The sequence below is a fragment of the Theropithecus gelada genome, unplaced genomic scaffold (assembly GCF_003255815.1).
Source record: "Theropithecus gelada isolate Dixy unplaced genomic scaffold, Tgel_1.0 HiC_scaffold_15987, whole genome shotgun sequence".
NCBI classification, from domain to species: Eukaryota; Metazoa; Chordata; class Mammalia; order Primates; family Cercopithecidae; genus Theropithecus; species Theropithecus gelada.
This window is the reverse complement of record NW_020257754.1, coordinates 2073677-2088619: the sequence shown is the minus strand read 5'-3', so window position 1 is coordinate 2088619 and position 14943 is coordinate 2073677.

Here is a 14943-nt window from a genome sequence, read left to right as displayed (position 1 = left end):
CGAAGAGCTACGAACTTTCGAAAGCAATCTCAGGTCACAAAACATGATTTCCGTTTTTGTCTGTTGGAGGTGTGGGGATGTGGGGGTGGGGAGAGGCAGAGCCCATGAGTAGTATGAGAAGTCTTCTACTTACTTTCCAACCTGCCTAGTCTCACACACACACTTGTGTACACATACATTCATACACACATAGAGATGCACAAATACACTCATGCATACATATATATACACACATAAGCACAAGTACACACATGCATACACACATGTATACCTCAGCACACATACTCATGCACAATTTTTAAACTTTTTGCAGTCTGAGGCTCTCAGAAGGCTGTCATTCTATGGTACCTAAATGATACCGCTGCGGCATAGGGCAGGAAGACCCTTTGACTACATTTGACCAATTCCTGTCTTCCTGAGTGTAACCTCCTTTCCATCATATATGTGTGGCCTCTGTTTCCTTCCACACCTAATAGCAGCTGCTACCTCAGTTTACCAGTTGCTGAAAATGTGTTAACAGCTGCTATCCAGCATGCTAATATTTCTTGGTAATGGAAGTTATCACTAGTGTATATAATCAAATGGAAAATAGGATAATTTCTATATGCCCATATTAGCAAACTTATGAAGGAAGAGGTAGGCCTTCTCCTGGACTGGTAGCCTGATTCAGGAATGGGTTGGATGGCAAGAGGGAGAACTGAGGTGTCAGCAGATTTTAAGATGGGATGGAGAGAACCATGCCCAAGTGCCACAGGGTAGCTTATCTGCACAGGGATAATTGGGAATTCACTGCCATAATTCCCACTAATTTGACATTTTTCTAGCTTCCAAGAAGGACCATATATATATGGTTTTATATATGTGTGTGTATATATATATATACCTCTCATGTATATCAGAGTGAACTCAATCCACTCCATAATCAATTGAACTACATGGGTGTCTACTAAAATGAACTTCAGTTCATCAGAACCGAAATGTCATTCAGCAGCTTGTCTTCTGTCTCCTTAAGAAATGGAATCCCCACATCCCCACACCACTATCTATATAGTAGTCAATCATTTGTGGTCATTTTACGGAACTCTTAACTTGTAAGGTTCTCTTTTGTAATGCTTTAACAAGTTTTGCCAGAAAGAGTTGTTGCCTATGCAGCACTTTGTACATTTTACTATTACACTTTTGTTGTTCTTTTTTGCAACTTCTTTTTTCCCCCACTACGCTATGAACTCTTCAAGGGCAGAGACTAAATGTTACTCATCATTGTACCCTTAGTACCTAACATTGTAAGTTATAGTAATGGCTCATAGATACTGGATTAATTCCACATATTAGTCATTATATTCCACTGTGCTTTTATAACTGTAATTAATAGTATTCTCTAAAGAATTTTTAAACTGTTACACGTGGGTAACTATTTAACAAGGGTTCCATATGCTATATTTTCCTTGGATCTCCATTTAAAGCAAGGACTCTTCAGTCAGTTAAAACTGAAAAATAGTAAAACTTCACAAATTACACAGAATACTGAGGTCTGTAATTTACTTCTTTTATTATTACTATTTTTTTTGAGACATAGTCTTACTCTGTCCCCCAGACTGCAGTGCAGTGGCACAATTATAGCTTACTGCAGCCTGGACCTGCTGGGCTCAAGTGATCCTCCCACCTCAGCCTCCAGAGTAGCTGGAACGACAGGCACACACCACCACACCTGGCTAATTTTTGTATTTTTTGTAGAGACAAGGTTTTGCCACATTGTCCAGGCTGGTCTCAAACTCCTGAGCTCAAGTGATCTGCCCACCTCATCCTCTCAAAGTGCTGAGGATACAGGTGTGAGCCACCGTGCCCAGCCTTTTTTTTTTTTTTTTTTTTTTTTTTTTTAAGAGACAGAGTCTTGCTCTGTCTCACCCAGGCTGGCGCGCAGTGGTGCAATCATAGCTCGTTGCAACTTCAAACTCCTGGGCTCAAGCAATCCTGCTGACTCACCCTCCCAAGTAGCTGGGATCACAGGTGCACACCACCACACCTAGCTAATTTTTTAAATTCTGTAGAGACAGGGTCTACATTGCCCACCTGATTGTGAACTCCTGGCCTCAACCCATCCTTCAGCCTCGGCCTCCCTAAGTGCTGGGATTTTAGGGTGAGCCAGAGCACCCAGTTGAGGTGTGTAATTTATAACCCCCGTCACCTCCAGACAAAACAAAATAAAGGAAAATAGGAGGCACTTTCCCTTTCATTGAGAAAGAGACTGAAAAAAACATGGTATTTCAGGGGATAGTGGGGTAAAAATCATTCAGTAGCTTGTCGTCTGTCTCCTTAAGAAATAGAACTCAATCCACTCCATAATCAATTGAAGTACATGGGTGTCTACTAAAATGAACTTCAGTTCATCAGAACCGAAATGTCTGGCATCACTCACATGGAACTTGTTAGCCTACCTTTAGACCTTTAGATCTCTCTTCATATAATAATAATTTTAAGAATAAGCTCTACCAGTGCTTACTATTTATTGTCGAGAAGCCTCAGGGCTTAGAGAATATAGTTCTCCAGGACCACTTCAAGGCAAAATACTGAAATGGGCAAGGCTTGTTTTCAGCGTCAGTGTTCCCTTTTTACCACTGACCAAGAAGCCTGTGCCCTTTGGCTTGGTAGCCAGCCATGATCTCTAGCTCAGCCCTGTTTCAGAACCGGGCAGAGGAATAGCCTCTCAGCTTGGTCACAATAAAAATTAGTGACAAAAGTTCAACTTATTGAAGGCTTATTGTATACCAAGCTCATTACATGTATTAAAGACATGTGAGATAGCTGCTAAACACGGAGTATCCCTCTCTACATTTACCTTTGAGGAGACAGGCATACCGAGATTGAGTAGTTCATTCAAGATATCACAAGTAGCATAGTGGTAGAGTAAGGATCAGAAGCCAGGCAATGTGGCTTGTCAGCCCACGTTTTAACCTCTCATCTTATATAATACTGCTTCTCCATATAAGAGGAAAGAGATGTGGGTTTTCTAGTTAGGAGACCTGACATAATGAATGTTGGTATACATTCTGGCTCCACCGCTTACTAGCTATAAACTTATACAAATTGCCACTAAAAAATTACAATAGGAATCCCCAGATCTTCCTTCTTCACCACTGAAGTGGTGAGATGTTAGATCTGGATGTGGACTTACGAGCTCAAAGTAGGTCACTGAAATCTGTTCACAGACAGATCCCACTCAGGATTTCAGCTACTGTTCTCCCTATTCTTCAGTCTCCTTCCATACTAATCACTACCACACAGACCTATTAGGGACTTTAAATGACCCAATGTCTATAAAACACCTGTAGTGTCTGCCATGCAATAGGTAGTCAGTAAAGGCCATTCTTCTTTCCCATCAAACGTTACCGTTCTATGAAAACTTTCCTCTAGGTCAAAAATCAATTGGCCCAGTAGCCAGGTGGTGATTGCTTACTCACACAGAGTTAACCACTTCTTCAGTGTTGGTCAGCAGTGATTGTCAAAGGGTATAGATAGAAGTTCCAAAAAGAAACCAAGAAAGTAGAGCATAAATCTCCCACTCCCTCATCCATATTTTAGCCCAAACAACTCCATTTCTTTTATATGCAGGAGTTTAGCCAATGGGCCACAGTTTCAGACTGTCAGGGTAACAATAGAAATAGTTTTTGAAAACTCTCAGATCACACTAGTCAGTGACCTGCCTACTCACCTCCACATCTGAAGTCAATCCTGCGAATAGGCTTAAAATGTGTGTTGTTTACATACCATTCCTTTGTAAAATCTGATCCAAGAGTTAAAAAATCAGAAGTAAGGCCAGGCGCAGTGGCTCACGCCTGTAATGCCAGCACTTTGAAAAGCTGAGGTGGGCAGATCACAAGGCCAGGAGTTCGAGACCCGTCTGGCCAATATGGTGAAACCCTATCTCTACCGAAAATACAAAAATTAGTCAGACGTGGTGGTGCGCGCCTATAGTCCCAGCTACTTTAGAGGCTGAGGCAGAAAAATCACTTGAACCCGGGAGGCAGAGGTTGCAGTGAACCAAGATTGCGCCACTGCACTCCAGCCTGGGTGACAGAGTGAGACTCAGTCTCAAAAAAAAAAAAAAAAAAAAAAAAACAAGAAAGAATCAGAAGTAACCACACGAGGCATGATATTTTTCCGTTCACCTCACATGTCCCAGTACCTCAATAATACAGTTTACTCTTGATTAAAAAAAAAAAAAAGAAAAAGACAAGATCAATGCTCAATGTACATTTCAAAAATTGATGAGCGCTTTCATTATGAACCAATTTATCCTCTCTAAATGGCATTTTGAAAGCCAGGGGAAAGTATAGGTGTAATCATCAGTAACCTCTACCAAGTCAAGTGGGAAATGTTTTTGTCAGTGATTAGATGGACTCTAAGCAAAACTTTTTAACTTCCAATAGGTCAGTCGGGAGGATGCTAATTACATGCTCTGAATATAAGCAGCGTAATTTCCTTATTGCCAAAGAGGTAAGAATAGAAATTTGCCCACCAAACGCAGACAAATTATGATCCATAATTTTCTTTGGTATTTAAAGGGCAGTGACTCTACTGCTAGGATTTTCCTCAACAATCCTAATTTCAAGTGTTCATTCCCATTAAGCCCAATGCATGCTGATATATTTTAAGCCCCATATCCTGAATTTTGCTTGTGAAAAGATGGCCATCACATGTCTGCTGCTTGGAATACTAGAACCTGTGCTCTGAAATCCTCATGATGATGCCAACTAGTTGTCATATGATATCAAGCAAATTAAGCTTTCTGTACTTTAGAAGTAGCTGCTTTGCATGTCTTAGAGGGATTAAAAATGAATGTTACACTTTTAGCATTTGGTGTGGTACATATTAAATTTTCCATAAATGTTGGCTCTTTTTGTTATCATTATTATTCATTTCACCCCTGGCCTACTTATATTCTTCATTTCCCATAGAGTTTCTTTTACTGAAGAACTGGTTCACCTAGCCTTGGCTTAACCGTGTAAATGTCTGGGGGAAGGTACTTTTCTAAACAGTTTTTTTTGTTGTTGTTTTTTCTTTTGAGACAAGAGTCTTACTCTGTTGCCCAGGCTGTAGTGCGGTGGTGTGATCTCGGCTCACTGCAACCTCTGCCTCCCGGGTTCAAGCGATTCTCCTACCTCAGCCTCCTGAGTAGCTGCGATTACAGGTGTGCACCACCACACCCAGCTAATTTTGTTTGTATTTTTAGTAGAGACGGGGTTTTACCATGTTGCTCAAGTTGGTCTTGAACTCCTGACCTCGTGATCCGCCCACCTCAGCCTCCCAAAGTGCTGGGATTACAGGGGTGATCCACCACACCTGGCTCTAAACAGTTTGCAAAGCAAAGGAGTCATGCAAACAGAGGGTGGGCTAGCAGTCACACCAGAAATACAGCTGTTACTTGCCTGGTAGGGTGGGCAGCATCACCCCTGATTCATACACAGGGCTGTCCTGCAGAATGTATATAAATGCAGCAGTTTCTTCAAAGGGCCATTCCCATTACCTTGACAGAGAGGGGCAATTGTGCTGCTGCCCTGCCCACCTACAGTTCCTTTTTTTTTTTTTTTTTGAGACAGAGTCCGGCTCTGTCGCCCAGGCTGGAGTACAGTGGCACAATCTCAGCTCACTGCAACGTCTGCCTCCCGGGTTCAAGCGATTCTTCTGCCTCAGCCTCCAGAGTAGCCGGGACTATCGGCACATGCCACCACGCCTGGCTAATTTTTGTATTTTTGGTAGAGATGGGGTTTCACTATGTTGATCAGGCTGGTCTCGAACTTTTGACCTCGTGATCCACCCACCTCAGTCTCCCAAAGTGCTGGGATTACAGGCGTGAGCCACTGCTCCTTTTACTACCTCTTGCTTTCTCCTCTGCCCCATGCTCGCTCCCACATACACAGAGGCTCCCACTTCCAGTGTGCAGTGTTTAGATGACCTCATAAACAGGAATGTGACTGCTGGTTTTAAATGGCAAATTTGCCTTTGGGGAGTTTTGAGCTGACATTCCCTTTCTTCGTGGTTCAAAAACAAATGATCTTTTTCTTTCTTCAAAACTGTTTTTTTCTTCAAAACAGACCTCAGACAACTTTGTTAGACCTAGCCCAAGGTGGAAGGGAGGCTTAATCTGGGGGAACACAATAATATACTGGCTTTTGAGAGCTCTTGACTTCATGTAAAGTACCAAATACACCACCCAATCAATAAACATCTCCAAACAACTAGTCTATCAAGCACTTCAAAATGTTGAGGTTTGTAATATTAATACATTGTGTCTATTTCCTTACAGAACTCATCTTCTAAGTGAGCAGACAATAGGTGGCTTATGATAGTAATACAAGGTTACACATGATCAGGGCTAAATGCATTGTACTACCATAAAGGCTATAGAAATCTGAAATGGAAAAATAAAACTGTCCCTAAGAATTGCTGTAGAAAGCCAGACAGAAGAAGTTTGAGGCAAACATTGAAGGATAAGGAGAATTTAGATACACAGAGAAGGGGAAAGAAAGAAATTCCAGGCAATGGGGAGCAGCACAGAAACAGTAATGATGGCTGGGTACAGTGGCATGCCTTTATAGTCCCAGCTACTTAGAAGGCTGAGGCAGGAGAAAGGCTTGAGCTCAGAAGTTGAGACCAACCTGGGCAACAAAATAGCAAGATCCTGTCTCTTTAAAAAACAAAAACAAAAAACCCCAATGCCCAAGGCTCTAATTACCAAAAGGCTCTCAATAAATAAATAAGTGCTGAAGCAAGGGAGAAAGAGAGCGAAAGGGTAGGAAAGAAAGGAGGGAAAGATGAAGAAAAAAAGCCAGAAGGAGCCAGAATGTTGTGGTTCATTCACAAGAGCAGGGACTCATGGGGGATAGTGAAATACATCATTTGTAGTAGTAGGAAAAATCCGATTGTTGAGGATGGACTTCTCATGTCCAGCCATTTTATCACTAAGGGGATGGGGGCAGGGATTCAGGATAGAGGAGGATAAAATGGAAGTCAAGAGAAATAATTGGCACCAGGAATTTTAAATAATAAGAAATGAAAATTATTTCTTTGTTTCACAACAAGGGTTATGAGTACCAGTTGCCATGAAATGAAAAACAGTAAGAGTCACCCTCTCCCCATGGACTGGAAGGGCTAGTCTCTCTGCCTCTCTCACGGGTTAAGGGGAGCAACCCCCTACCCCCAGTATTTCATACGAAGGAATAAGGTAGGGGCCTAGAATGCCTTCTTCCAATGAGCTACCTGACACATGTCTGAGGCCCTTCCTCCATCATAGCTGCTGAGCCCTGAGGCCTGGCTGGCCCATTCTTCTGAGTTTTAGGATGCCATTAAAGATCTGAATCTCACAGAGTACATTATCTGCTCATAGTGAGCACTAATATGCATTAGGTATTAAAATAATACTTCAAAATATTGTAGACTAAGGTACAATTCCCATATCCTCCTTTTCTCAAGTTAGCATGTATCTCCTATTCTGTGTTCATTTTCCAGGCTACCCTAACAAATTACCACAAACTTGGTGGTTTAAAAAAACAGAAATTTATTTTCTCACAGTTCTAGGGACTAGAAGTGTAAAATTATCTGTGTCAGCAGGATGACATGCCCTCCAAAGGTTCTAGAAGAGAATCCTTCCTTGTCTCTTGCAGCTTCTGGTGGTTCCTGGTGTTCCTTGACTTGCAGATGCATCACTCCAATTTGTGCCTCCATCTTCACGCATCCTCTCTTCTGTGTCTGTGTGTTCAAATTTTTAACTTCTCTTAGAAAGGCACATTTTTGGGTTTAGGGCTCACTCCAAATCCAGGATGATTTCTTCTTGAGATTTTAACTAATTACCTCTGCAAAGACCCTATTTCCAAATAAGATCACATTCTGAGGTTCCAGGTAGACATGAATTTTGGGTGGGGGGCAGGACACTATTCAGCCCACTACATCACATTTTCAAATAAGCAACTATCCCTCATCTATACGTCGCAATTTTACTTACAATACCTGGTCATTTCTTCAATATGGGGTAAAAATACATGAAAGAAGTCTAAAAATACACAAAAGAAGTAATTTACTTAATGATAAAGATAATGTGTTTTTGTAAATCTCCCCCCAAACAATGTTATTTACATCTCTCACATTTACTCCAGCAATGTACAGCACTGGGTTTTTATTTTGCTTCCATCTGCTGAGGTATGTTAGGCCTCTGAATGCCAAAGTATTACATATTAATTATGCTACCATTCCAAAATGTAAAACCATCATTTTCAGGAAGCTCTTCTGTGTCAGGCACTTCAATGTTCTGCCAATTTGGTGGTGAGAAAGATAGAGCTCAAGGCTCAAACAGCTTATTCTAACGAGTGAACAGACAGTAGATACAAAACGTATAATGATGTAATGTTAGGCTATGAAAGGTGCTATTAAGAAAAATAGGTAGAATCAGAGCATCAAGAAGGATGTGGGTGACAATTTTAGAAAGGGTGGTCAGGGCAGATTTCCTTTGAGGTGACATTTATGCAGAATAATTAAGCGACCTCCTTGCTACTTAAGTCTATTTTCCATCTGTTTCTTCCATTGCATTCTTACTAGAGGCAATAAGTAGTCCACGTACTAGATTAAATGTATTTTTTTCTATATTTGAATATAACTCAAATAACCATGTTTAGTAATATAAACTCAGTCCTTTATGTCAAAAGGGTATTTTGGTTATTACATCGCCAACCAACCATAGACTAATGCATCTGTGATGTATTCCTTCATAGTCACTGCATTCCAGGCACTATAGGGGGAGGCAGATACAGAAATGCTCAACACAGATAAAAATCCCCAGTATCAAGCAACCCTACTAGAATGAGGCTTGCGCTGGGCGCAGTGGCTCACGCCTGTAATCCCAGCACTTTGGGAGGCCGAGGTGGGCAGATCATGAGGTCAGGAGATCAAAACCATCGTGGCTAACATAGTGAAACCCCATCTCTACTAAAAATACAAAAAATTAGCCAGGTGTTGTGGTGGGCGCCTGTAGTCCCAGCTACTCAGGAGGCTGAGGCAGGAGAATGGCGTGAACCCAGGAGGCAGAGCTTGCAGTGAGCTGAGATCGCGCCACTGCACTCCAGCCTGAGCGACAGAGCCAGACGCCATGTCAAAAAAAAAAGAATGAGGCTTACATTCCAGCATTAGATGTGAAGAGAGAAAACCAAGTTTTGCTCCGCAGCTCTCTTACTCCTCTCTTACACTTAGTACATCACTTTTTAGTTGTAGGCCTCCGTTTCCAAGTCTATAAAGTAAGGAAACTGGACTAGACAATCTCTGAATTTTCTTCTTACCCTTGCACTCTATTGTTTTAAGGTAGGCAGCAACCCAGTTTACAATAGCTAGCCAGATATGTTAAATAGCTTCCAATGTAGGCAGCCACCAACATCCCTGGAACTATGAGCAGAAAACAGTAGCAGGAATCCCCAACTCTAGAGTCCATAGATAGGTGGGTGGTCTCATTGTGGGAAAAAGGTGACATTATCTGTTTGAAGCAGCAGTCCCAGCTGGCAATTGGAAATATGGGGAGTAGATCTAGCCTCAGGGGGTACTGAGCTGCCAAAAACTTGGACAGAGAATTCAGTGGCTTCAAGAAAAGATTAAATTAATACATGTGAAACACTTAGAAGAGTGTCTGGCATAGAGTAAACCTCAATAAATAAAGCTGTTGCTATTATTGGCTTGTCCCAGAACTAGATTACCCTTAGAAAGCCAAGGTAGACTCACTGAGCAGCCATGGCTAAGCCTCAGTGGGAACACTGGTGCCTGCCACATACCTCATGCACCCTATTGCTGGCACCCACCCACCACGGGTGCAAATGTAGATTTCTGGCTTGGGCAACAGAAATATACTTTTGATGGTGCATTTCAATGGAATTTTTTAAAAGTCTGTTTTCAGGCTTTGGAGAAAAATAATACACTTGGATTCAGACAATGAGAAGTTATCCAGGTAGAGATGGTGGAGATTTCTATTAAGGCAGTTGTTTATACAGATCCACAACTCAGGCAAGAAACTAGGGCTGAAATAACAGATGTGCCGGCCATCAGCATCCATTATGAGTCAGTGTTTCTCAAAGCGTGGTCTCCAGACCATCTGTGTTACAGTAAACTCAGGTGGGTGTTAACAAACAAATTCCAGACCCCTACCTACTAAACCAGAATCTCTTGAGGTGGAGTTTCATAATCTTCATTGTAATAACTTCCTAAATAATTCTTATGCACATTTAATTCAGAGAGACACACAGAAAGGGAATTATTCATGTTACTGCTCTTCCTATATTTGAATAGTATAATATTTAATAATAATATCACATATTTAATAATAAATATAATCATAGTTCTTTATGTCAAAGGGAGTATTCCAGTCATTGGATTTGCCAACCAAACACAGACAGATGCATCTGTGATTTATCCATTCACGTGAAGATAAAGTTGCCTGAGGAGAATAGAGAGAATGAAGAGAGAAGGTAGCCAGGAAAGGGTTATGGATAGGGCCCTGTGGTGCCTAGAATCCCATCACTTCATACCACCTTTTAAGTGAGTAGGGATCAACCCCTGCTGCATATTGGGATAATCCAGTGCTTGGGGTTCACCCAGCTAGACTAATGAAATCAATATTCCTTAAAAGCAGGCAGGCCAGGCCCCTTCCCTCCGTAGTTCCAAATAGCTGCTTCTATGCCAACCCTTAAACTGGTGGCAATTTTGCCTGTGGATTATTTTCTTTGATCCTCATACTACTTTAAAACTTTAGCTGAGTTGCAAATATTTAAAAACCAGTAGATTTCACTTTAAAGAAAAACAGAATGTTTAGCTTCTTATGAAAACCAAAAGAACTGGCCTTTCAGGGTCTACATTCTTGAGTGGCATACAGTTGCCCAACAAGGTCTTCAGTGATTTAAGTTCCCCACCTGGTTGCCTGGCCTCTGAAGGCATTCGGGAACTATAGTGCACCCTACCACAGGGCTTTCTTTTTGTTTTGTTTTGTTTTGTTTTGAGACAGAGTCTGGCTCTGTCGCCCAGGCTGGAGTGCTGGAGTGCAGTGGCGCAATCTTGGCTCACTGTAAGCTCCGCCTCCCGGGTTCACGCCATTCTGCCTCAGCCTCCCAAGTAGCTGGGACTACGGGCACCCGCCACCACGCCTGGCTAATTTTTTGTATTTTTACTAGAGACAGAGTTTCACTGTGTTAGCCAGGATGGTCTCGATCTCCTGACCTTGTGATCCGCCCGCCACAGCCTCCCAAAGTGCTGGGATTACAGGCATGAGCCACCGCACCCGGCCCCATAGGGCTTTCTTAGCTTGGCATCTGCCATCCTGCATCCAAGGCCCCATACCAGCCTCTCCTGTCACAGATCTCAAGGTTTCCCTGAGCAAGCGTGACAATGGTTTGGGAAAATCACATGAAACAGGCTCCACCTTATCTGCTGGTTTTATCCTCTCCTTCTAGAGCCCATTTCCTGGAGCCATAGTTGCCAAAGTCTCATGTCCTCTTGAGAGAACTGGAGCTGCTACCCTGGAAGCGCCACTCACCTCAGGCCAAGTGAAGGCTGACACTGAAACCGATACTTGTGCATTCTACCAACAGAGATAGATTCCCTGCTAATCACAAATTAGCTGGACACCTGGGGCTCCCAGAATGAATCCTGGCAAGTCCCTCAAGCCTTAGTGAAATCACCTTTCTTCAGGAGGAAGCAATGCCAGCTTGTTTGACCAGAGAGCCTCCCTCGGTCTGTGGAAGGCTGGATTCTGTATTGGAATTTGATAGACATACTTGGTGAGAGGAATTCAAGAAAATTGTCCCTCCTTCAAGTAATGAACTTTCTCAAGTCTCTTTTGTTTCCTTTACATCACAATATTAGCTAATGGATTAGCTAATTACCTAATTATTTTTTAAAATACTAATGCTAGACATCTGAAATTTTTATTGTTTTCCTGCTGTGAAAATGTATATGTATACTAATGTAAGTAATTTGTCAAACTATTGTTAAAACTATTAAGCTGGCACAAAATGTTTCTTATCTTTAGTAAAAAGGAAAACAATAGGAAATTAACGTTTGAACTGATATGGAAAGTACTTCAATTTAATCACTATCAGCACACAAACCTTTTTTTTTAAAATTACACTCATGGCCAGCACAGTGCCTCCTGCCTAGAACTTTGGGAGGCTGAGGCCGGTGGATCACAAGGACAAGAGATTGAGACCATCCTGGCCAACATGGTGAAACCCCGTCTCTACTAAAAATATAAAAATTAGCTGGGTGTGGTGGCGCGTGCCTGTAATCCCAGTTACTTGGGAGCCTGAGGCAGGAGAGCCTGAGACTTGAACCCGGGAGGCAGAAGTTGCAGTGAGCCGAGATCACGCCACAGTGCTCCAGCCTGCAGACAGAGTGGGACTCCGTCTCAAATAAATAAATAAATAAATAAATAAATAAATAAAAATAAAATTGCACTCACACAAATTTGTTCTCTCTACTCTGAGATTGTTTTCAGCCTTACCCAAAAGAATGTGGTTATCCTTTTCTTGATCATCTATCTCATCGTTTAGCTTTAATAAACGTATAGTATAATGGAAAGGAGGTAGATTTTTGGAGTTAGGCCTGGGTTCAAATTCTACTTTGCTACCTTTTCTATCTGTGAACTTGGCCAAGTTGTTTAACCTCTCTGAGACACATACCCATATGTAACATTTTTGGCTAATAATATAAAATGTATGGACTGCAGTGAGGATTAAATGAAATAGTATAAGCAAACACACCCTGGCACATCTTCTATTACCTTCTTTTTTTTTTTTTTCCATTACCTTCTTAATACATCAAGTTCCATTCCAGTGGATAATAGGCCTAATAAATGTCCTCAAATTTTTGTAATAAAATTTCTATATAAATGCTTTGCCATAAATTCAATGGAGAAGAATCATCATACCCTCTGGGTCCATGACTTTGATATCCCTTAAAACTGTATTGTGGGTTCCATTTGTACAATAGGCCTAATATTGTTATAATTATCTCTATAAAAGAGAGAAAAAGGTTTTCACATTTCAGTAGATTACCACTTTTCTTTTTTTTTTTTTTTTTTTTTTGAGGCAGAGTCTCACTCTGTCGCCCAGGCTGGAGTGCAGTGACGCAATCTCGGCTCACTGCAAGCTCCGCTTCCCGGGTTCACACCATTCTCCTGCCTCAGTCTCCTGAGCAGCTGGGACTACAGGCCCCCGCCACTGCGCCTGGCTAATTTTTTGTATTTTTAGTAGAGACGGGGTTTCACCGTGGTCTCGATCTCCTGACCTCGTGATCCGCCTGCCTCGGCCTCCCAAAGTGCTGGGATTACAGGCCTGAGCCAGCGCGCCTGGCCTTTTTTTTTTTTTTTTTTTTTTGAGACGGGATCTTACTCTGTTGCCCAGGCTATAGTGCAGTGGCATAATCTCTGCTCATTGCAACACAACCTCTGCCTCCTGGGCTCTAGTGATCCTCCTACCTCAGCCTCCCAAGTAGCTGGGAGTACAGGCAGGTACCACCATGCCTGGCTATTGCCACTTATTTCAATCAATATTTCATTCATCCTCTTAGCAAAAATTTACTGTCTACTATAGGACTAAAAGAACATCATCCCTGCTCATCTGATAGAAAATGTTTTTATCTGATAGATAACAAACATTTAGCTAAAAGAACATCATCCCTGCTCATCTGATAGAAAAATAATACAGACAGGTAAACATATTATTTATTTATTTATTTATTTATTTAATTTATTTTTTTTGAGACGGAGTCTTGCTCTGTCGCCCAGGCTGGAGTGCAGTGGCGCGATCTCGGCTCACTGCAAGCTCCGCCTCCCGGGTTCACGCCATTCTCCTGCCTCAGCCTCCTGAGTAGCTGGGACTACAGGCGCCCGCCACTGCGCCCGGCTAATTTTTTGTGTTTTTAGTAGAGACGGGGTTTCACCGTGGTCTCGATCTCCTGACCTTGTGATCCGCCCGCCTCGGCCTCCCAAAGTGCTGGGATTACAGGCGTGAGCCACCGCGCCCGGCTTAAACATATCATTTATTATACTACCATATAGAAACAGGAATAAGTGTCCCATGAGAACACAGAGTACTGGACCACCAGCTTCACCTAGACACATGAAAGGATTCACAGAGTGACAAAGTGAGACTGCAACTCAAAAAAAAAAAAAAAAAGATATTTAAGGATTTTATAAATATTAGGCTATGGCCATCCACGAAATTACACAAATTAATTTTGTCACCAAACTGAACTATGTTAAATCATTACTGAAAAATCATTAATGTAGTGTAATAAATGATACGAATTTACTTAAGTCTGCAAAACCAAAGTTTGTAATGTGTTCTGAGAGTTTCTCTGCGCAATTTAACAAGAAAATAAAAATCTTGTTTTAATGTGAATGTTGGGTAGTATCTGGGCTCACGCAAGAGTTAAGTAACTGTCTGCCCAAAGCCAATCTCGCATTGAGGCCAACTCACATTTATGCCTTAGTAAAACTACACCTAAACGCATTGGAACACATCTTCAGTACCCTAGAGAAGTCCTGAAATCTTGAATATCGGTTCCATGCCCATAAATGTCTGGACCTCTTAAAGTTCTAAAAACTCTTTGAGACTCATCATCTTTTGCTTCCTTGTGAAAGAGGCAAAATTGTACATTCACAACAACATGGCCACGCCCACAGCTAGCTCACCCAACATAGTGTTCCAGGCCCTCATGGCTGACACCTTAGAAATGCACAAAATAATAATGTTTTAAAAATGATTTAAAAACTTATCTTTCTTGAGAGGAACCAAATCCCTGCCCTTCTCCACTAAAAACAAAACAAAGATGTAATATTCGGTATCCTTGCAGATAGTCACATTTGAAGTATAACACAAACAGAATACAAATGGAAATCATGAAAGATGGGCTTAGTCA